The following is a 25,393-nucleotide window of genomic DNA, read 5'->3' on the forward strand; positions in this document are numbered from 1 at the left end:
GGCGAAATAGTGAACAGCTGTGCAAGTTGTCAGTGCAATGGATTGTGGGAAATTGAGTCCAGTGTGCTGTGTAGTGTAAAAGTCCACGTGGTGAGCGGGTGACCTCTGGTGGTGAGTAAACTGAAGTGCATGGCCAGGATTCGTAACACGCAGACAGCTTTACTGTCATTTATTCCGGTATGACCAGCTTACAGCCAACAAAATCTTAGAACTAATGAACTTGTTAGCAAAGAGGAATCAAAAGAACTGCAAGTGTTGCTCCAGATATACAAAAAACTAGAATAAAAATTGAAAAACTGGCTACTGTTCACTCTGGGGAATGCTAAACTTGTAGTTTGTGATAGTCAGAGAACTGTGGATGGAGGGAAAACATCGATCTCTTCTTGTCTCACACAACTCCATTTTCTCATAATGATTTCTTACTAGCCCCTGGCACTTCAAACACAGCAATGAGATGACAAGCGATGCACAACCTCCTTTTGTGAGTATTGAGTTTTGTATCTTAGACAAGCATAAAAAGTGTATTTCTGTGGTATTTCCACTTATATTTGTTCCTTTGCATGTCCTTTCACCTGTCGTTTGGTTTAATAGCAAACAGACAGCCGTCTGGGGACTTTATTACCTGCTGAATCAAATTAATCAGCTAGTGAGTGAACAACATACGGTTAATCACCAAATTGAATGACATCTTAAAATTTGGACATCTGCCTCTTTTTGGTGTACAAAAAGAGTGTGTGAATACAATCCTTGTGGCTGTGGTGTGGGGCAGGTTCTCAGGGCACCAAGGTGCTTTGATTCACCACCACAGGGGAGCCACAGCACGATCCTAAATGCAATGACACATGACTTTGTGCCTGACGCCTTGGACAGGTGCACGCTGGGTGATTTATGCCTGCATCATCTCCCAGGTCCCCAAGAGCAAATATCGACTGTTCTTTTTTTCTTCTCAGCTGAAGGAAAATGGGAGGCAGCAATTTCTTTATTTTGGGAGCCAGTACAAATGGAACCTGCAAAGATGCAAACACTCCTGACAGGGAGCATTTTTCTCCAACCAAATACCTGCTTTCAGAAAAAGTTTAATAGGTTACTATATTGATTTGTTATTCCTCTACAGGCTTTTGTGTGCAGGTTGAACATTCTCACACAGCAGGTGCTCTCAGATTCTTTTGGGAATGCCTACGTTTGCATAGCGAGATTGATGGCCTACTGGGGTAATATCAGCACCGACCACCTGCCTAGCTACACAGCAGTGCTAATTTGATCATATTTTTAATGGATTGCATGTCACTGCATGGCAATGCTCCCACGGCTTGTGAGATTTTGATAATTCGGCTTTTTGTCTTTATACATTTGCTCATTAGACGTTAGATAAAAGTGAAAAATGACATTGTACCACTTTTAAGAGAATGAAAATGAAAATGGTCATCATTTACTAACCCTCTTGTTGGACCAAACCTGATGTCTTAATTTCCTCTGTGGGACAAAATTTATGACAAATGTCTTGGTTGCATTTTTTGCATACGATACAAGTATGAGTCTGTCAAGCAACAGCAAAAGTATTATGAAAGTTGTCCATATGACGTCCATATTAAAATGATATCAAAATATGATGTGTTGGACAAAAATGTTTTTTTCTTTGTTACTGTTCTTCAATTTTTTCACATATCTGTACTTTAACAGAGTATTTTCATTTAGAAAACTTTTACTTCACCACAATTCAGAGCGTGATACCTAATTTTAATCTAGTACATTTCATAAACACATATTGTTACATATAATTTCGAAATTCAAGATTCAAGACATGAGAGTGATGTCTGATTTGTGAATGATTCATTCTTTTGAGCCTATTAATTTTAATAAACTTGAATCAGTTGACAAATCACAGTGAAGAAATCATTAGTGTATTGGACTGATCTGATTGCAGCTATTCATGAGTCAACAACTTGCTGATTCATTAAAGGGGTCATGAACTGAGAAATCAAATTTTCCTTGATCTTTTGACACAAAAGATCATTGTACTACTATAAAAACAGAACTCAGAACTCAAAACTTTCTAGTCTAAAAACAACTTATACTGAAGCCAATCTGCCTAAACGACTCGTTTGGAATGAGCCCTCCACAGAAGAAGATCAACGCCTGCTTCTACATCACTGCCTGTTTGGCCCCACCCATCGATTTGCACATGTAGTATAAATAACGAGAGAGGCAAACACAGGTCTATGCTGAAACCAAATGATAAAGATGCTCTGAAGACAAATTGTGGAAAAACACAATCTTTGCATTGCCTTCCTTCTGATCCCAACATTAGGCAAGAGTGGATGAAATGTATTTTTAATGAAATTCCAGACTGTGTCAGTAAGAACTCGGTCCTTTGTTTACTTCATTTTACAGCGGATTAGTTTACAAACATGGCACAATTCAACGCAGCATTTTCAGAAAGACCGAAATTAAAAGACAATGCTGTGCCGACTATATTGGATCTGACAATAATGTCACACCACACAAGTGTGAGTAAAGTACTTATTTTAGTGAGTTTAGTATTTATTTTAGTTTATTGCTTATTAATTTATTGTAATTGAAAATCATATTGAAGTTATACACAGGGCCTAAAACTAAAATTTTGCCATATCTGCCAAAGGTGACTTGAAAAAGTTTTTACCAGCCACATCGAAATGCAATTATTATTATATTTAATAATAATAATATTAATAATAATTTTATATTTTAATATTTATACATTTTTTTTTATAATTTTTATAAAAAGTAAACAAATCAATAAAGAAATATCCCTACAACACTAGTAAACTGTAAAGTATTTAATAGTGCTGTCAAACGATTAATCGCGATTACTTGCATCCAAAATAAAAGTTTTGTTTACATAATATATGTGTGTATACTGTGTCTATTTATTATGCATATATGAATACACACAATTACAGCATATATTTTGAAAATATTTACATGTATATATTTATATTCCTATAATTGATATCATATATAAATATATTTAATATATAAACTTAACATTTTTATTAAATACATGCATGTGTGTGTATTTATATATACATAATATATGTGTGTATACTGTGTATATTTATTATGTAAACAAAAACTTTTATTTTGGATGTGATTAATCGTGATTCATCGTTTGAAAGCACTAGTATTTAATAATACTAATTATTTTACCTAACAACAGTACAATTACAATACTAATATATATATATATATTTTTTTTTCCTAAACCATATTGCATTCTCAAGCACCGTTACAATTAATTGTTTCATACAGTTTCACTGTTTTATATACTCTCCAATTTTGAGAGGGTGATTTTTTTATTGTATATTTATTGCTTTTTTATCATGTTTTTTTTTTTTCTTCTCATTTTGGAGATTGACAAACCAGGTTTCCATTTGGGTCCATTATTTCCCAAAAGGAAAGCACACAAGGGTGAGTAAATGCTGACCGAATTTTCTAAACTATTCATTTAACTTGCGTAGCGACTATTGAATTTAGCAATTATAGAGTCAGTTTAATATGATAAAGATTTCAATTTAAAGCCGTCCTCCTCACACACGCTCTCCTCTGTGGAATGTTTCCTGTGTCCTCTTACAGACAAGTGTGCCTCTGTTCCATCACATAATTGCATTAGGTATTATCAGACACAGATACAAGAGCTCGCTGGAGTGTAGCAGGCAACTGCAGCTCAGGGGGGCATGGCCTGCATTGACATCACCCTCCCTCAAGGAAGTAATAGACTGTGGATTATGCATTATTGAATAATAAGGAAGAGAGAAGAGCCAAGGCTGATTCGATTTCTCCAATAAATATTTTAGTTTTCATTCACCTCTCACCAGATTGGCCCTTTCTCTCCTCTTTTCAGTCACTTAATATCTTAGTCTGGTCACAGATGGCTGCAGGGGTGGCTTGTATAGATCGTGTGGTGTTGGCAAAGGTCCTGGATATGAGAGCATCTGTTGAGAGGAGCCTCTGACATGTGGATCCTGGGTGGAGAGCAGTAGTAGCGCGTCGGTGTAGCACTACATGTAGAGCAAGTGTGGAGCTCAGTCAGATTTAAATTCAAAGCCTGTGTCAAGATGTAATATGTACAGACATGAGAGGCCAGGTTTTGTCACTTGCATTATGGATGACGTTAGAAAATACCATGAATCAGCATGAGGCCCGTAAGAAATTATTCATTATTATATTTACGAGGGGTTTGCCCTTGTGGAAGTCAGCGTTCCTAAAATATAAAGGCAGCTAAATATTTTTGTTTTTACTCATAAAGCAACATTTATACTGTGTGGGAAAATATTAGGAGTGATATTATATTGTTGATAAAATAAACAAGCACACCAAAACAAGCACAAGATATACCTTGACAAAGGCTTTCCGCCGAAACGCTGGTTAAATAAAGAAGTTTGTTTTTCCAAGTGAGTGTGCAGTTGGATCTCCTCTCATCACAAGAGTGATATTATATTGACAAAATGTTATTTACTAAAATAATCGGCTTGCATATAAGTATATGATATATGATAAATGACATGATAATTATATTATATTACAATTGTATTATAATAAATTGAATATTTTAGAAACTATTTATGATAGGATATATATTACCTATAAAATAAGGTATTTTATATCTTACTGTTAACATCAGAATCTCATGATTTCCATATACTTTTTGGAAATCAGAAGGAAATTAAAATATTTGATGTCCAAGATTCCCAAATATGATAATCCCCTTGTGAAGGTGTATATGTATATATTTTACAACATTAAACATTCGGCTTTTATATAATCATTATGTTAACATATTATATTATATTATATTATATGATCATCTTTGGAATATTTTAGAAATGATTTATGATAGCATATATTTATGTTTTAATGATATATTTTTAAACCTTAAAAATATATCATTAAAAACTAGGGTCTTTGATGATTATTATTCTTCAGAATATTATCAATAATTTCACTCACAGACACCTGTGCATGTGGACCCTTGTGGGATCAGACCCTGTTTTGAAAACCCCTGATGTATACTTCAAAAAGAGTTGAGAGGGTCTACGGAGTGTTGACGAGTATATGATTTTGGATTAATCTCCCTCATCTGTTGAAGAAGAAATCATCATAAAAGAAGACATGAAGACAATTATTTGTTATCTAGCGCCTCATCTTTAAAGTTGAATTAATCAGCCAAGAAACCTTTGAATCAGGCGGGCCCATTACTATGCACTTGGAGAGCACTCTTATTATAGCTGGTGGCTGTTAAATCTCTCAAACGCATTCTCGACTAAAGCTATCTACAACTTTGTTCTCCCTCCCTTTGAGCTATCTGAAGGTCAGGTTTGTTTGACAGATTCCGTTTGCCCGGGAGCTTGAGAGCCCCTCTTCCCCCTGTGCACCACTTCTCTGTTGGCTTTGCGTGATTGGGTCATCTGTTTGATCCTGCATTGATATTCAAAGTACCTTTTGAAAGTGAAGCAATACAAGGCCTTCTGCAGCCACCATTTCATCCCCTTAAAGGTGAGATGCTATCAGAGCTTTCATCAGCAGCAGTCCAGCGAGGTTGACTACATGTGTTCACAGACCCTCAAGGGAACACAGCTCTCATAAAGACAACCATTTTACAGCATACAGTTTCAGACACAAGAGGCTTTATGGAAAATAAATAGTTGTAGTTGAGGTTTGAATATGAGACTCGGCGGTGTTGAAAAACTGACATGGGGGAGGTAACAGATTAATGTTTCCCCTTTGAATTGTCACCATCTTGCTTGCATGTTAGGTCTATTAATACAAAACCATAGCATTGATTTCTGTCCCTTTAATACAGAGCACTTATACATTGTATCGACTTTTCAATTGATCCTTTTGGGTTTTTCATGAGCATCAACTCATGAAATGAGTTCAACATGGTTTAGCAATATAAAAATATACTTACAATAAGAGTAAACATACTGTGTGCATATGTAAATATACATTTTCTCAAATTTACACTAGGGCACTAAGAATAAAAATAAGGCATGAAGTCAACAGGATGTAGAAGTGCTGTGTAGAGTGCTTAAACAGAAATAAATGCTATGATTTTCCATTAATGAACATGCAAGCAAGATTGACAGCTTGACTGCAAAACATATTGCCATTGACAGGCTTATGCTCAATGATATGAAAATAAAACAAGCAATATATTGACAAAGACAATACAGAGCAAGAGAGAACAAAAATGGCACACCACCTCAAAAAAAAAAAAAAAAAAAAATAACTCTTTTAATACTTGATGTGTAACATCATTAATGAATTGCCCAGCCAAAGCCCCCCACATTCAGATGTCTGGGTTGACAGCAACAGTCAGGCCACAAAAATCAAAACAAACGAGGAGGGGAACAAGGGAGAGACAGTGAGCGGGGCTACCACACAAACGATAAACGCTAATTAGTTCCTCTAATGGAAGAGCACAATTTAAGCAATTACAAACCAGGAGACACGCTCATGAATAATCCTGCTAGGGCGGGAGGAAGAGAGTCCTTCAGAAGGTAAAGCTCTGAAGTCTTTCCTGCTGCTATTCAAAGGAAGTTTTGTTTTATAGAAACAGACATAAATAATGCTAGTTTAGAGTGGTGAAACAATGAAGATAACTTATCAACATGGTCTCTTTTCTTCCAGCATAATATTATCAGCGTGAATCAGCATTTTATATACTAATTGGTTTATTTTTGCTGTAATGATTTATTTACTTATTTGACAAGAAGTCGTGTCATTTCTGGGACAATGTAGGCCTACACTCATTATTACAAAATTAGTCCCTTAAGGATGATACAAGACCACAAGACATCCAATCAAGGTTTATTTTTCCCTGCTGACCGGCTAAATGTACATTATCCCTTACATAAAATTATCCTCCGTTTTATGCAAAACAGTTTTTCATATGCAAATATATAAATTGCATATGTACGTTAAACACATGCACAAGCACAGTAACTATATATGCATATATTTCAATAAAAACCGTTTAATGGAGAGTAATGAAGAAAATCACATCCACAATTTGCAAAGATTAGATTATCCAGTACTATCAGGCAATGGAAATGAAACCTGCTTTTATAACAGCATAAACACTATATGATATTGTATAAACACAGAAATGGATAATTACCGCCTTTGTAGCCTCCAACCAAACAAAAATGCAGTGGTTGTTGCATTTTTTTTTTTTTTTTTTGTAAATTATAGTAGGCCATGTGTTTCTGAACATTTTCGAAAGGTGATTATGAGCATGTATATGTTAAACAAACAGGCCGCGGTTCAGTTGTTAGCGTTGGCTCCTCATTATGGGTGTAATGAAACAAAGCCTGCTAGTCGTGCTTCAGTGGCACACCAAGTAGAAGAGATGTGTCCGAGCCATGTCTGTTGTCTCTAATTAGCGCATTCATTATACAGGGACCAGTGACAGGCTTCAGGTTTCTATTAAGAGGAGCAATGCATCACAGTCAAAGCACAAATAATACATGTTGGTTCAGCATTTCAACCTGTCTGCTTATGCAAAAGATGCAGTTTTCTTAAAATACAATGGGGTCTGAGAACATTAATTTAAAAATTATATATTTTCTAATTACAAGTTATTTTAAAGGGGTCATCGGATGAAAAAATCAATTTACATAAATGGAAGTATGTGTACACATCCATCCTATAATGATAAAAATCCACCCAGTGTTTTTTTTTTTTTTTTTAAATCCCTATTTTAAAATCTCCTTTCTCAAATCAGGCTGTTCTGAGATTCCTGTCAGAATGACATATTTCTGCACAGGCCACCCCTTGATAGTTGATTGACAAGGCCGTTTTACCTTAGACACGCCCTGAGTGAACTGAGAGCTGTTGACTCCGGTGCAGGGGAAGACCAGAATGTCTCTGATTAAGCATTGAAATGTTTTGTTGTTGGATGTAATAATGAAAATAACAGTCGTCATTTACTCCCGACATCTGAGCCACTGAAGACACAGAGGATTAACGTTACTTTCATTTTGAAGGGAATGCGCCGATCCCGATCTGCCTAGATGCGTGTTCACTCAAATCATTAGTGATCCAGCTTCATCTACAGAAGAAGTGAGTATAAGGGTTTTTATGAATCTTTGCAAATCGTCTTTCCTAATAATGTGCTAGTTAGCCAGTTTCGCGGCTAATGTAAACAGTACCGCTCGTCACCCCACAGAAGAGAGGGGTGGGGTCAGCAGAGCTCATCCGATGACATCCGATGACCCCTTTTATATTAAGTTTGATTCATCAGAATATTTACCACGACTATTACTGTCTTCAATTAATGAAGAAATAAAATTTTACAAATTGAATTTGGTTATTTGATTAGTAACCTATAAATATTGAAGAGTCTTAGGCCAAATACACAATGTAAAGTTTCAGGAGTCATAGCCACATTTAAATGCCAGAGTGGAACCCCTAAATTATCATTGTGTGTGCAGGAATAGAAATTTTAATGATTGGTAACCATGGTAACCACAGCAACATTTTGACCAAAGTAATATTACAGCACCCAAAGACTTGCTATGTAATTTTTTATGCAATTTTAACTAAACCACCATCAACAGGTGTGTTGTTTTGTTTATGTTTGGAAGGCTGCTTTGGGGTTGCAATGTCCATTTATCATAAGCATCTTTGGGCTTGTTGTTTGGGGTTAGCTCATAAAGCAATCCCGTTTATGGAGTTAATAAAGCAGGCAGATGCAAGTCATGATATTTTGGTATGTGGCCTATTTCCAAGATAAAGCAGCTGAATTTAAGTTTATTATGTGCTTGTTTTTATTAACCTTTTTTTCTACCAAGATCTGGCAACACATATGAGTCAAGACATTGTGAATTGTTGCACCGCAGATACAAAAGTCACATAAATGTCCAAATACATCATTGTTCAGTTTGGTTGTCGTACACACTGTGTAGAATTTTTGTTAAATACAGTTGTCACTATCTGAACATTTAGGGAGTTAATGGTAATTCAGTTGTTGAATGCGGTTGTCAATGTGTATGTGGTCTTAAATATTTCCTTTTCATATTATGTCATAATATTCCTTTGTTTTACATTTTTCAAAATTCTAAAATGTTGTTTGTTTTGAGGTTTAAATTTCATTGTGCTTTGAGGCTTTTGGTTACCCTAAACAGGAAGCTTTATTAATTTTGCAAATGAAAAACATTTCTCTTCCACCTTAACATCTTCTAGTCCGGCCAGTAGTGCTCTCTTCTATCTTCCCTCCCACAAATCTGCTGGTCCATATCACAGGATTTTCTGGTAGCATTGAGGAAGTTGTTATTTTGGCAGTTTCAAAGAATGGAAACAGTTCAGACTGCATGACTGCTTAGGGCTTTCCATTCACACCCCATCACTTACATACCTACAGCCTTGCCTGACCACTCTAATCTGCCGCCCGTGTACTCACATTTGAGGGAACAAACTCACTCATCCAAATTATGGATTCTCTGTGTTCCTAGCAGTGGAACAAACTCCCAGCCTTCACTGTTTGTTAAGCTTAAAACCTCGCAGTATGTCACCACATCCTAAAAACAATCGACTCAACATGAAAAGGGCAGAAGCTAAGCGTACTCTGGGGCTTTTTCAGATTGTCAACTTGAGCGAGCTCATTCCTATAGTGTAGATGTGAAGTAAACGTGAATGTGAGCCCATCGTTGTAATTAAGGCAACAGAAGAGACACTGCGTGAATGAGAAAACCTGTTCACAGCACCATGACATCAATGGCAGCAATGAGCATATGCAAATTTATTCAGACACTCTGTGATAACTGATATTTTTGTAGTTTCAGCAAACTTAATGAGCATTTGTTCATATGGATGGTGGAGTTGTCTTGCATGGCACATTATTATTTAAAAAAGAAAATGCAGAATTTGTATTACTGCTAATGCTTCTATTTGTATCAGTGTTGTATGAATTATATTGAAAATTCACACAAATAGGGGAGACTGGGGATAATTGCAACACTTTTGGCACAACTGTTTTTGTCGGGTTGCAGTATTTATCTGAAACTGTACTATTATTTTAGTTTAAAATCTACAACTTTATACATGGTAAAACTGATGGTGTTACATTCATTCTCAGTCTCACTTATCAAATCTATGCTACATTTTCATCTGCTTCTACATTCTAAGATATGCTCTATGCTACATACTTATCTGCTCATTTAAATTGCTGTAGAGTCCATTCATTATTAGAAACATTAATCATCATGCTCTGGAATATTTCCTGTCAGAATCATATGGTGTAGTCTTGATGCTTTTAAGCTGAGAAGTGTTTTTTGGAATGCAACTGAATCAGGCCCAGTTTGTGAACACAATAACAGCGGTCAGAAATCATAATCTATCTAGAAATTATAATCTATGCCTGACTACATGTGAATGAACTTTAAAATTCATTTTGTTCCAGCACAGTTCACATTTCTCCAGTACCGCTCTTTTCCCAGCACTAAACTTTCTACTGCTCCCAACTTCAGTTCTACATTTCCATTTAAAAATGCAAGTGGCCAATGGAGCGAGAGATAACACATCAATCATAGGCTGGCTGGGAATAAGCCTCCCCTTTCACCTGCCAACCAATGGAATGACAGCTTGCCGTCACACAGTGTCTCCTGAGAGTCTGCCTCAGCAAACCTTTCACACAGCGCGAGCCGCCCACAGGGTGACAAATCTTGCATTCCCAGAGCCCTGTGGAGTCTGCCTGATGTACTTGCTGTACCAAAACACTCTTTGTCCCCAAAATGGGATACATGTTGGAGGGCTGAGAATCTGTTCCAGTGAAAAATGGGTGGTCCTTTTGCAATCTGTGTAGTTTTGGATTAAACTATTTATGCCTAAACCTAAGCCTAATATATATATATATATATATATATATATATATATATATATATATATATATATAAACCACTAATGTTAATGTATTTTTGTATTGTAACTTGTTGGCCATCAAGCAAGTTACTCTTTTTGAATACCTTTATAGAAGACCTTTATTTCATTTTGTGGTTTCCTCAATTAATTAAAATAACTTTATTCAACAATTTCAACATGTAAAAACCTTTTAAAATTGTAGTAGTTTACTTCATCCATTTGTGTTGGGACTAAATGGTTAATATTAATGATTACTGACAATACATGATTAATACTCATTGGTCTTAAAGTGATAGTCCACCCAAAAGTGAAACTTCAGTTATGAATTTGGATGGATGGATGGATAGATAGATAAATAAATACTATAATAGTAATACAATAGCTGCTTTTATGTTCCACAGAATAAAGAAAACTGTATAGGTTTGGAACAACATAAATGTGAGTAAATTACATGGTTTTCATGCATATTTTTTGAAGGGCAACAAATGGCAGGCTATCACAGAAAAAATCATAATTACTTGTTTTTGTAGTTCTCAGAAAACCCCTTTTGACCTTCATACTTGTGAACATGTCATAACTGACTACATGATGTTATTTACATCTCATTAAATTACTGCGAATAATCATGAGTTCTAGCATTTGGGTTTTCTCTCCATTCTTAACTGCACTTTCACATTTACTTTGTGACTAGTTTTCTTCTTTCTTTCTTTCTTTCTTTCTTCTTTTCACAATGTGACTAATCCAGCACAACAATGCCGCTCTGAGAAAATTCTGCAGAATTTGATAATGTGATCAGAAGAATCATGGCTTTCCTATTGGTTTTCCTCCTGCCTCTTGCACTTTTCCAGTGTGACAAAATTAAAATGGCTGATTTACATTAATGGCCTTCACAACTTCAGCGCGTGGCCTGCTGTGTGCTCGGTGGGGTTGGCCTGCATGAAAAATCCCTTTATTAAGCTGTCACAATTTTAGCTAGAAAAATAATGTCTGGATAAAGACATAAATAAATGCAAAAACCTTGGATTTATCAGATAATTAATGCGTTCCGTACCACATACTGTGCATGAAAGCTTGAGGGGGCTGGTTCCCTCTGAGGAAGCATTATACACCTCGCTCCAGAGATTTGACTGTGTAAAATATAGCTACATTGATGCAAATCATGATGGAGTCACGTGTAATGTCAAATTTCACATCTATATGACCAATTATAGACCTCCTGAAGTTTATGCATGCATCTTTGACCTGACCTATCTGACATTTATTTGCTGTACTGGTGATTTAAAATATCTCTTACATGTTTTACACCATTATTGTTAACATATGTTCCCTTCAGTCCCCTCTTCCAGTGAGCTGTAAATTGTCCCTTGGACTGAAATAAAGTAAGAAAACTGTGCAGAAGTAATGAGGCAGGCAGAAAGGGATCTGCCCAGAGCAATAGTGGAGAGGTGAAGAAGCTGAGTTCCCTAACGGAGCATCATGCCCAGAGTCTGGAGAAGACTGCTGAGAACGGAGTAGAATGAGGATTAGTTTAAGGATGTGTGACTTTTCCTCTGTCTTTGATGTTTTGTTTAGTTCCCTGTGTCTAGTTAATGAACAGGGAGGTGGTGCTCTGGGTGTCGTTGCAAAGCATTGTGGGAACTCATCAGCAGAGGTGGGAGAAGGGGGATGCAGAGTCTCCATTCAGTTTTCTAATGGGAATTTCTGGGGTCTGAAACTAATGCATCATTCATGTTATTGGAAACAGCTGATTCAATCGGTAAACTACAGTAGAGTGATTATATGACACTGAAGACCATTGGATTAATGGCTGCTGAAAATCCAGTTTTGCCATCCCAGGAATAAATTACATTGTTAAAATATATTAAAGGTACATTTATAAGGCAACAATGTTCTAAAAACAGAAATGTTTTTCCTTTGCGTTTTTGAAAAGTTTCATGTATAGGCAACAATATTGTCCAACCAATCCCCATTCACATGAAATTGTGAAAACAAATAAAAACACAAACAGCGCTTATTGAGGAGACGCATTTATTAAAATGCATTTATGTTTAGACAGAGAGGAAGAGATTGTACTGCATGTTAGCTTGCTTATTGTGCCCAAGAGCAGGATTTATTTAAGCCCATATGTCTTACTAACAAGAAACTATGCTTCTAACCACATGTCGAGAGCTGTACTTCCAACCTTGTAAATTTGCGACGCTGATTGTGAATGCTCATTTGGACTATGGTTTCGGGAAACACCGACTCATTGAACTATGTTGGTAAGTAACGACAGAACTTGCAACCATAGTTGGCTGAGAATGCTTTTAAACGCTAATCTTGTGTAAACTTGATTCACTTCTCAGCAAATACAGATGGTTTTCATCTGAGCCAGTTTGATTCTGAATTTCAAGGAACCTTCAGAAGCATGACATTTTGATGAGTTTAACCTAATCCTCACAAGGATATGGCACACATTTGTGTGGAGGGGTGAAATTAACGCATCTAAGAGGGTTGCAGCATTTCCTGTGAACCACAGACTTTAGACGACTGTCACCGTTGACTGAATTGACTGAATCTGATTTTGCTAAGGACACATGGCCTACTGAGGGAAAGGTATGAGGTAGAAAACTAAGCATTAAAAGAATAGTTCACAAAAAATAACACCAGCATATAACTGTGTGTTGTTCACTGCAGGTAGTTCTCAGGATGGAGTCAGAGTCAGAAGCCAGAATCCTTTCTAAACACAGTAAAATTACGTGTTTATTCTCAATACATAACGAGAATTGGCAGATTGCAGACAGCATGAATGGCAGGTTCAACAACATCTCACTGGTTAACCATGAATTGCCATTATCTGCAACAACGTTCCTTGAGTGCCTTGAATGACAAGGCAATATGCAAGCGCTACAATCATGACGTTTGGTTATATGAAAGTTGTCAACTACAATTGGCGTCGCCCAATTACAGCACAATAAACAAGAACTAAAAACCTTGACTGCAGTGAATTTGAGCGAACAAGCATCTCATATGAGTCACTTTTGCTTTCAAAACACTTTGTGCACACAATAAAACCATTTCACTATTTTAGTTTGGTAGAGTTTTAGTATGTTAGACCAAACTAAAAGGGCTCAACTAACAAAACTAAGCTTGCTATAAATATCTGATCTCGTAGTTTACAACTTAACTGAGCCAATAAGACAGCACTCAAGAGTCACATAAGTGTTGAACTGCTGTGGCAGATTTGAAATATTATTATCATAGATCAAAAGTAGAGAGTCAAGAGCTTTTAACACTGGAGGTGTAGAGTAAGGGCTTACATTAACTCTCCTGGGAGGCTTGTCATCATGGTTTGAATTCTTTTTACAAATGAACTGACAACTCTCAGACAGTCTGGCATGATAAAGGAAACATATAGAACTGACATTCTAGAATGAACAATGTCCTGGACTATTTTAACACCTACAGCTTAGCTGTCAGTGTACATATGCTTTCATTGTGGCTGTTGTTGGGCTTTATCAAAAAAACAAGAAAACTTGTTAGAAAAGATGGAACGTGTGTGACAGTACAGTGAATACAAGTAGAACTTACAACAATGGAGCTCATTCCAGAGTTTTAATAATACTGTACATCAATAGGGTATCATTTATCAAATTCTTCAATGAATTGCACTGTTCTACAATAAAAAATAATGAGCTTAATCACGTTAGGGTACATCTGTAGTTATCAAACAAAACTATGGAGCAGCTGAAAAAAAGTATGTGACCCTTTGTCTCTTGAATAAAATCCTACATTGCTTTTCTTTTATTTCAGAGCAATTTGCTTTCTGTCACTCAGCCGACATGCTCAGAGCTTAATGCTAAAGCCACGGAAAGACAACAGCAAAAGTAGGACAATGTCTTATCTTTTTTCCCCGTCTTTCTTATCACGGTTACTGATTACATTTCATTACTAACTGCATTTTTAGGGGAAGTGCTTGGATTGTCATTATTACTTTTTTATCTTGCCTTTTTAATTATTCCAGAAATGTGTGTTATAAAATAAGTGTGTCTCATTACAAAGGCTGTTCTGAAGCATCAATCTAAAATATCCCAGGATTCAGCATTTATCATTATTTGTATATTATTACATTATTTATTCATATATTAAATATGTTCAGTTTTCATTTTTAGTTTTAGTAATTATGTGCTTGTCATTAATAAAAAAATATTTATATACTGTAGTTTTTCTATATGTGTAGCACTTCATTTTTTATATAACATTTCTATTTTTTAGTATTTATATTTTATCTCAGTTTATTTCAATTACAGAAAACTTTTTTTGTGTGTGCAACTTAAAATACCTGTTAATTTTATATTAGGTTGAAAAACATTTTAACATGAATTTGTTAAAAAATAAAGTTCTAACTTTTTAGCAACAAAAGTACAAGAGGTTAAAATCATCTGTGTAGGAAGAGGACCAAAATATCTGAATGCATTATACTTATACTGCAAATTTACCTTGCGTGATAAAAACAAACCCTGACTTATGTATCATTCAGAGTTTTCAGAAGCACATGAATAAGCATCTGCATAATTAATCAATTAATAATGTGCCTGATGTTTAACTGAATAGCAGCACACAACCAAAATCACAACTGTTTCTGACTGTTGTGGCTAGTCGTCCATCATTGTGCCTGACATGGACCTTAACTATCACCTGTCTGTCTCAATCAGTTTGTCTGTAAAATTCCTTCTATTGGAAAGTCATTTTCTCCAATCTCTGATTCTACAGATGTGAACCAAAACACCTGAGCCCATATCAAATCATCCTGACGCACCAGGTCTCAAGGCAGCACAGAGCCCCAATCCAAACAGAGTAGAGATTCTCTGGTGAGTTCTGGAAGTTCATTTTGTTGTGAATTTAGGATAAAAATGATAAATCTTTTATACTAATGAAAACAAAACTGAAGATGACCTTAGAACTTAAAGTCAGCATGACATTAAAACTATCACTGTTAATTTCTTAACACATGTTTTTGGTTTTATTGTGAACAATTCATTAGTCCACATTATTCCAAAGAAAAAAGTTTGTCTTTGTAATCTTCCTCTGAAAATGTTTTTTGTTAATTAGGCAAGGCTAATTTATTTATATAGCACATTTCATACACAATGGTAATTCAAAGTGCTTTACATGAAAGAAAGTAAAATAGTAGTAATAAAAAAAAAAAATAATAATAATGATCACAGCAATAAAAATAAGGGTTTGAAAAAAAATTGTAATAATAATAATAAAAACAAGAAACTTAAAAACAAGTATTCTCAAGCTTTGTTCAAACTCTTCTGCACTGAGTGGGGGAAAAAAAACCCCTCCAAAACACCTAACTATTCCACTACTTCACCCCTACTTACTTTGACCATCATATCTGACCTATTCGCTAAAACTCGGGGTGTGCCCCGTCTGTAATGGTAGGAATTTAGAGTTGGTAGAGCGATTCACGACTAGAACCTCCATTCTAGCGTCTCACATTCTCTCGGTATTTATACCTTCAAATGCACTAATTGCCTCTAGGGCTCTTAGTGTCTTAGAGAATGCATTTTGTCCCTCCCGGACTGTGCACATCTCTCAATCTATAGATGTGCACTCGTACACCTTTACACTTACAGGTGTACCTAAATTATGAATAGGCTGAAAGGGCTGTTAGATAATGTTAACAAATAGTCATTTAGCAATTTTAGCAAACATTCCTTTGGTCTAACTCCATTCTTGTGTGTAAAATGTCCGATCGATTCCTGCTCTACATGTTATGTCAGTAAATGTCCCGTTTGACTACATTACGGAAGTAAAATTGGTTGTAAATGGCAATTCACATTGACATGTTTTTGGACAAAGTGATGGAGATAGACACAGAAATGAGGCCAAAAGCTGTCAAAAAGTATTTATGAGAGCTGTCGTGTTACATTTAAGACAACATTCTGAAGTACAGTGGACATCTACCCAATTTCTTCTCATCCAATGAAATTTAAGTCACCTTCCCTAGAGCAATTTCAACAAATTCAATGTCAAGTGCACCATCTATCTGATTAGCCCTTATTTTTATGACGAACCGGATATATTTATTTTTTTCCAACAAGAAGAAAATAAATATATCCGGTTAGTCATAAAAACTTTTTTTATTTTTTTTAAATGGATGTGATTGTGGGTGTCAGCTGTTTTCATCTAAACACAACAGACAATTAAACAATGATTTTGTAGCAGACATTACAATTAAAAAGCATTCTGCTTTAATTAATAAAATGAGCTCAGGGGTAAGAGACTCATGTAGTGTGAATATATAAGATGGCTACTTAGATTTTTAACATGTTGTGATCGCTGGAGACCTGCAAGGCGCTTAAAAATGCATGAGTGTGAAAAACACTGAAAACAGATTTGTGCTGGAGGCATAAAAAAAACAAACATCTTGTCAAATGCGGGAATTCTTCATTGGTGTCTGGTTTGAAGGGTGAAGTTGATTGATATGTACAGACAGTCGACATGTATATATATAAACACACATACATTTATATGTATTTTTATATATTTATAACATATTTAAACAATGCTTATTTAAAATATTAAAATATGTTGATGAATCTAATAGATTTTTCTAGAATGAAAATATTTCATTTTAAAGGTTGCCTGCTCTTTACAGCTGCATCAAATATGTGAAGTACATACAGGATTACGGGAGATGTCTCGCTGTCCCTTGCTGAGTCAGAGTATATGAAGACCCTTTAAATCTCCCTCGAGGGCATAGCATCCATCAGACACAGTGTGTGGGGTCCTGGAGGGCACATGATTGAGCTCTCCATGACTCGGGACAGACAACAAGCCCAGAGGTCCTTTGTCCCTGCACGGCACAGGCACAGGCACAGGCAGGCAGGGCACAGGTTAATGAAAAACACCAGCTTCATCCCCACAGAGCACCTGACAGATTGAGGAATGCAGGAGTAGGGGATGTTTAACAGCAGAAGGGCTAATCTAAAAGTAAAGAATATTTACTATATTTGTGCTTTATATGCTTTATAACACAGACATTTAGCATTTGGAAACAGGTTAAGAAACCGTATCCAAATGTTGAAACATCCTACAGACACCTACTGACATGGCTGCTCTCATACCAGAAATTTAAATAAATCTTCCATCAAAGTGTGTGAAATGTGTCACAGAGAGAGAGAAATGTCTCCCTGAGAATCCGGCAGATGTAATTGTTATTCAAAACAGCAGTGTCAGAAAGAGGTGAGCTCAAACTGGGTGAGCGGATTGCTTTTTCTCCCTGAAGGAAGAGAGCACTGGTCTTTCTGAATATCTCCGAATCAAAGTCACTTATTAACCACACAGATTTATCCTGCTCACTGCATCTTTTCAGGGGCCTTATCCACTGAATCTCATTTGCAGATATAACAGTCTTTCATCTTGCACAGCTGATAATAGTTTATTTCCTTCTGCTGGTAAATGAAAATGTTTGGGAGAAGAGTATGATATTACAAAATAGATGATGAAAGAAAAATACTTTTTTCCAGTATCCCAGGACTGGATCTTTGGGTATATGAGGCATTTACATGGCAAAAGTGCTAGAGTTTCCCCAGATCATAATGCACAGGTTACAACATGAGAAGGGTATTGTATTGCATCTTTAGTTTTTAAGTGTTCATGCAATTAGGGTACAAGTTTGCATGTCTTCTAGTGACATTTTTTTGTCTTATCTTCATGATTTATTTTTTTATGTGAATCGTCTGGATTAATTTTGGATTAATCCTTAATGTTATCACTTTAGTATAAGACCAATTCTCACTATTAACTACACTAGTTGCTTATTAGCATGCCTATTAATAACATATTGGCTGTTTATTAGTACATATAAAGCACATATTCTTCTTGACCATATTCTACATCCCTAATCATACCCAATACCTAAATTTAACAACTACCTTACTAACTATTAATAAGCAGCAAATTAAAAGTTTATTGAGGAAAAAGTCATAATTAATGGTTTGTTAATAGCGAGAATTGGATGTTAAAATAAAATGTGTAACCTCCTTCATTTTCTTAATTTATAACTGACCTTTTAGTCAACCTGTAAAATAGTTAAACTTTATTCTGAATTCTTCTGAAATCATTATTTGTACTAGATGCTGTGAAGTGCTACTGTAAATGTATGGTATAATTTAACATTTTAACTTGTAACTATAGATCATATTAGCAGGTTTGTGACTGCCAGATTCACAAAATCAACTGAAGCGAGATTCTGTGACACTTGGCCCTAAATGGGAATATTTTAACATAATAAATACCTACATTAATTAAATACCTAAAAATAGAACACATCTAAGATGCTGATCACACTATAATTGGAATATCAGCTTGAATTTGAGGTTTTCCTTTAAATGGATTTGAATATAGGCTACTAATAATAAACAGTTAAAATACATTTTAACTAAATAACTACTTGAAAAGTAATTAAAATAAAATAAAAATAAAAAGCTAAAATAGTTCAATAATAAATGGATGTTTTTCATAATCACAAGAAAAAAATACATGATCAAAACTTTTAAAGAGTCCCTTGGGTACATTTCTCAGATCACAGCTGAAATTCTCATCTACTTGAAGCTCCACATCTAGTCACTTGTGTGCATAAAACCACATTCTCATTCTTTTGAAACAACTGCAGTGCTTTGGTACTGTACATTCATGAAATTGCCATATTCTGCCAAACATATTTTCTATGCATTACTATTAGACTTTTTTGTAAAAAAAAACCGTGTTGACCATCGGCTTGGTGTGTCAGGGCAACTTTGGACCCAGACGCTGCCGATGTGAGCCGACCCCACAGTCTGCTTTCATCGCCACTAGTTCGTCAGCATTGGCTTGGTGTATACCGGGGCTTTAGATCAATCAATGATCAACCAGTTCTCTAAAAAAGCTTAGAGGTGCATTCCATGAAGTTTTATTTGGCAAGCATACTGTATACAAACAGAAAACAACACAGTGTTACAGTTTCTGACTATGGAAGAACAACAAGGAAACAAGCAGGGTCAGAAGCCAGGAAGACTGAAATGCCTGTGCATTTTCAATCATTGTCATGAAAACCATAGCCATAGTTCACAACAGGAGCTACTGACAGAGTATACTGTTATATTTACAACATGGCTAAACATTTTGACTTGTGACATTTTGACTTGGGAAACATCTTGTTTGTGAATCAAGGACTTGTCCTTTGCTGTTTCTTTGAATTGTTTTGAAAAATGCTAGCTGTTTTGCAAATGTTAAAGATTCAAGAAATGTGCCAAAGCAAAAGTGAAAACTGTAATAGATTCTGTCAGTGGGCCAACTGTTTTTTTTTTTTTGTGATGTGAAGGATTTAGAAACCAGTAACCACAAAGGGTCAACAAAACTTCTGCTACCCAAATTGAGAGTGTTTTGGCAGTTACTCTGTGTTTATCAGTCACAGGAGTTCTCTGTTGGTCAATACAAAGTGAGAGTGACCAGCATTCTACAGTCCCAGCAGAAGCAGCACTGAAATGATCAGTGAAAGATTAATTGGACAGGACACATCCATCTCTGCCAGGCTTGATTCTCCTTAATTATTCACACTGGCCACTGGGATGTGCTGTACATGCATCTTTGTCTGATGTATTGAGCCCTGGAATTGACCAGGATGTTCAAAGGGAATTTTAAAAACACCTACAGTAGCTTAACTGAGATTTGCAACACAAACTAAACAGCAGGCAAGGAAATAACCAGCTATGAATCTCTCATTATAACGATAAAATATAAATTTTCACAAATTTGTCACTTTTGCTTGCCTTGAATTATTAATACTATGTTCTATGTTTTGCCAAGTAAAAAGCTGTTTACTTTATACTGGTGGAACAAAGCAAATCTGCTGAGGCTTGAGTAGGGTTTATCTGAAGACTGTTTTCCTTGCTAGCCACTGTTTCATGATCACACAACAACCTTGTAAGGAAGGACATCAAACTGCTTGATGTTCTAAGTTTTTAAATCTTGTTTATGGCTCTAGCGTGACCCTTTGGGCGTTGAAACCGATGGCATGGCTCTATGTCGAGCACACCCCTCTGAGAGATTCTTACATGTGCAATATCTCAATTTCACTCTCTCCAGGTCAGTGATGCTCAGCCAGGCGAAGCGCGGCGATCAATGGAGGCAGAGAAGCTCAAATTGCCAGCAGTGTAAACCGACCCCAAGATTTATTTGCTTAATTAGTTGGATCCTCAAATGTACAAGCGCAATAAAAATGCCAAGGCTCCTTATTCTCCCTCTCCCTCTTTTTTCCCTTCTTGTTTTCTTTCACACTCAAGCACACACTTTTTGGACTACTAGATTATGAGACAAAAAAGCCACAGAAAAAAGACAGCCATGCTATTAAAAATGTTAGAATATATCTGTAGATAAAATGTAATAATTAATTTAAAAATAAATCAAATAAAATAATGTAAAAAAGTAAAAATTTTAAATTCAATAACATTGGTAAAATGGGAATATATATATATATATATATATATATATATATATATATATATATATATATATATATATATATATATATATATATATATATGCCGGCAAAACAATATTCACTGAATTTGATTTACTAAATTCCATCATTAATTAATTAAAAAAAAAAAATGAATACTGTTATTTTTTTTGTGTTATTGTACTGTATTTTCCGATGTGATGCTATTTGATGGATAGAGAGATAGACAAAACGATAGTTAGACAGACAGAATGACAGATACAGAACAACCAATGGATGGATGGATATAGAATTATCGATTGATATAGAACAACAGATAGAACAACAGAGAATGATAGACAGACAAGGCAGACAGACAAGGCAGATAGATAGATAGATAGATAGATAGATAGATAGATAGATAGATAGATAGATAGATAGATAGATAGATAGATAGATAGATAGATAGATAGATAGATAGATAGATAGATAGATAGATAGATAGATAGATAGATAGATAGATAGATAGATAGATAGATAGAACGATGGACAGAAAGAATGACAGACAGAACGATAGAATGGTAGATAGAACGATAGATAGATAGAATGACAGATACAATGATAGAACGATATACAGATAATACACAGATATACAGATAAAACAGAACAATAGACAGATAAAACAGAATGGATAGATATAGAATTATTGATTGATATAGAACAACAGACAGAACAACAGAAAATGATAGACAGACAAGGCAGATAGATAGATAGATAGATAGATAGATAGATAGATAGATAGATAGATAGATAGATAGATAGATAGATAGATAGATAGATAGATAGATAGATAGATAGATAGATAGATAGATAGATAGATAGATAGATAGATAGATAGATAGATAGAGAGAGAGAGAGAGAGAGAGAGAGAGAGAGAGAGAGAGAGAGAGAGAGAGAGACAGTGGCCCTGGGCTGCTAAATGAAGAGGTCACTGTCCCAGAAACAGGAGCAGTGTTAGGAACTGTTGTATCTCTGCACCTTGATTCGCTCTGAAGTGTTCTCCCATATGATTCGTCATAGCTGATGCTGATTAGACCCAAGTAGCTGTTGCTTAACCTGCTTGTAAGGAAACACACTGCTCTGCTTATGTCCTGTTGTTAAGGCTCAGTGAGGCAAAACAAATGAACGCCCACAGAAGAAGCATTAGAAGTTGTCTAGAGCGAGACAAGACTACTGCTGTAGAACTGTAGCAGGATGTTACGCTGATGAAACTCAAATGGCTAAGCAGCACTGTGCCCCAGGGAGTGGTTAAAAAAGAACAAGCTGCATTGGTCGGGGTTGGTCTTAATCTCTGGAAAAAGTGTCAAAGTGCCTACTGAGAGGATTTGTTAAGGGGACTGTATAGTAAAATTGGAGAGAACATTTCTGACAGGGTCGGTTTATGGGCAGTGGTCAAATTACACTAAAGCTTCCCTATGGGGGAAGGGAGGTCATAGGCTATAACCTGGTGTTTTTTTATATCATATTACCATAAATTCTAAAGCACTATAAATTATTTTATTATATTATTAGGAAGATACTGTATGTATTAAAAGAAAAAGCAACAATTCTGAAATCATAAGCCGATAAAAATAATTCTAAACAAATCCACTGTAAAACAGTCACAGTATAACACACAGCAGGCCAGGGCTGTCCAAACTCGGTCCTGGAGGGCCAGTGTCCTGCAGAGTTTAGCTCCAACCCTAATCAAACACACCTGAAGCTGCTAATCAAGGTCTTACTAGGCATACTAGAAGCTTCCATGCAGGTGTGTTGAGGCAAGCTGGAGCTAAACTCTGCAGGACACCGGCCCTCCAGGACCGAGTTTGGACAGCCCTGCAGCAGGCGGTGTTTCTTTTGTGAATAAATCAACAATTTTGAATGAATTGGCTGAATGAATGATTCAGTGACTCATTCATAAAGACAGACAAGATGATATTGTACACAGCTACTGTCTTTATTGTCCTTTTCAAATGTAGGTGGTAGGTACTTCATGACCATTACAAATATATTCTACGTAGTATGAATATGGGTAGTAAAAATGAAATTCGGATGTACTATACTACTATGCCTACAATGTAGTAGGCAAGGGATGCAGGGAGTCACTTGAATGAATTAAATCCGCGATTTAAACAAATCTACTGAATGAATGTTTCCAATTATTCACTCATAAAGACAGTCATTGCTGCCACCTACTAATGATGTAGCCTGCAGAAAGAGTCCCTAAAAATCTTCACTTCCTTTAGAGTGCAAAAGATGTTCACATGTTCAAGAGTCAAAAGGTACAATTTAAAACAACTTCTCTATTTGAATGCATTTTAAAATATAATTTATTCTTGTGATGCAAAGCTGAATTTTCAGCAGCCATTACTGAAATCTCCAGTCATGCGATCCTTCAGAATCATTCTAATATGTGCTGTTTCATATTTTGCGGGAACTGTGAAACTTTCTCAGGATTATATGATGAATAGAGAGTTCAAAACCAGCAGAATTTATTTGAAATATATTTTTTTGTAACAATGTAGAAGACTTTACTGTCAATTTTGATCAATTTAATGGATCCTTGCTGAATAAAAGCAACATATATAGAAAAACTTTCTGACCCCAAACTTTTGAAAGGTATAAATCATATCTGCTCCTGCCAACAGCATCAGTGACAGGACGGATTATGAAGACAGCAGACTGCTGATGGGTTAACAGACTCTCTTCCAGCCTGAGGCTTCTATGTGAGGAGGCCAAATGAAGAAGCAATACAGTAAGTGTGTCCCCGAGAGACCGGCACCACTTTTCTCCTATTGCCACACTTCTAGCACAGTCACTGAGCCTGACAGCTGCTATTGATGTCAATTATGATAATTAATTAAATGCTTCCTGGGGAACAGACGGCAGTATTCAGCACTTCTCTCTCTCTCTGTCTCTCATCCTCACTCTCAAAAGTCACTTCAACAGTCCCTTCTCAACGCACAAGCCTTAAATTGTGCCAGTTCTTTGATTTTTTTTTTTAGGCAGTCCACAGATGGCATGACGTCAACTATATACGTTCTATACCTTCTCATTTCTGTTGCACACACATGATCTGAAGTCGTGAATTATTGAGAGTCAAGTTGTCACTTAAAGGTTGCCTCCTTTCATGACTGTCAAAATACTTCAGTTTGGTTATTAAATTATTGACAGTTGTTTGGGATGCGCTTTGAAGAGTTAACGGCACATCAAGTGATTTAATAATTTCGTGGGCTGACTTTCTAGTGTTTCCCTAGGGACAGACCCAAATTTAAGCGTGAAGTATAATTAAACTAAACTCATCAAGATGTCTTTTTTTGACACACATGGTTCCATTATTAGTGAAACCATAGCAAATGCATTCAGCATGATAGATGCTGAATGCCATCTTGTTGCCACAGATTGTCCCATTAAATTACATTCATAACAACTCTTTGTATATTTTTCCAGAGGGCTCAGAGACAATGTGTCCTATTATTCTATTATTGAGTTTGCTGCGCTGTAAATAGTACGTGATGTAAGAACAGTAAATCAAGATATGCTGGTGGCTGCATTATGAGAATTATGTGCTTCAGAGTTTCTCCCAGCAGTTTCTGAAAGATACTTTTCTGTTCCAGCTTAACAACGACATATGCGCACAAAGCGAGGTCCACATGAAATAGAAATGGTTTAGTGAGTCTGATGTGGAAAAACTTGACTGACCTGCACAAAGCCCAGACCTGAACAGTCAATGATCTGGGATGCTGACAGCGAGCCCAAAATCAGTGCCTGACCTCACTGATGCTCTTGTGTCGGAAGCAAATCCCTGCAGTCGTGTTCCAACATCTAGTACTGTAAAAAGATGAGAGCAAGCTGGGAAAGATTAATGCCCATGGATCTGAAATTATGAGTGTGGTGTTCTGCTGTTCACACACTTTCAGCCATGCAGTGCACTTCCTCCATGTTAAATGAAAGACAAACACTATGGAATTATGGCCATCCAAA

Source organism: Barbus barbus (assembly GCF_936440315.1).
Source record: "Barbus barbus genome assembly, chromosome: 21".
NCBI classification, from domain to species: domain Eukaryota; kingdom Metazoa; phylum Chordata; class Actinopteri; order Cypriniformes; family Cyprinidae; genus Barbus; species Barbus barbus.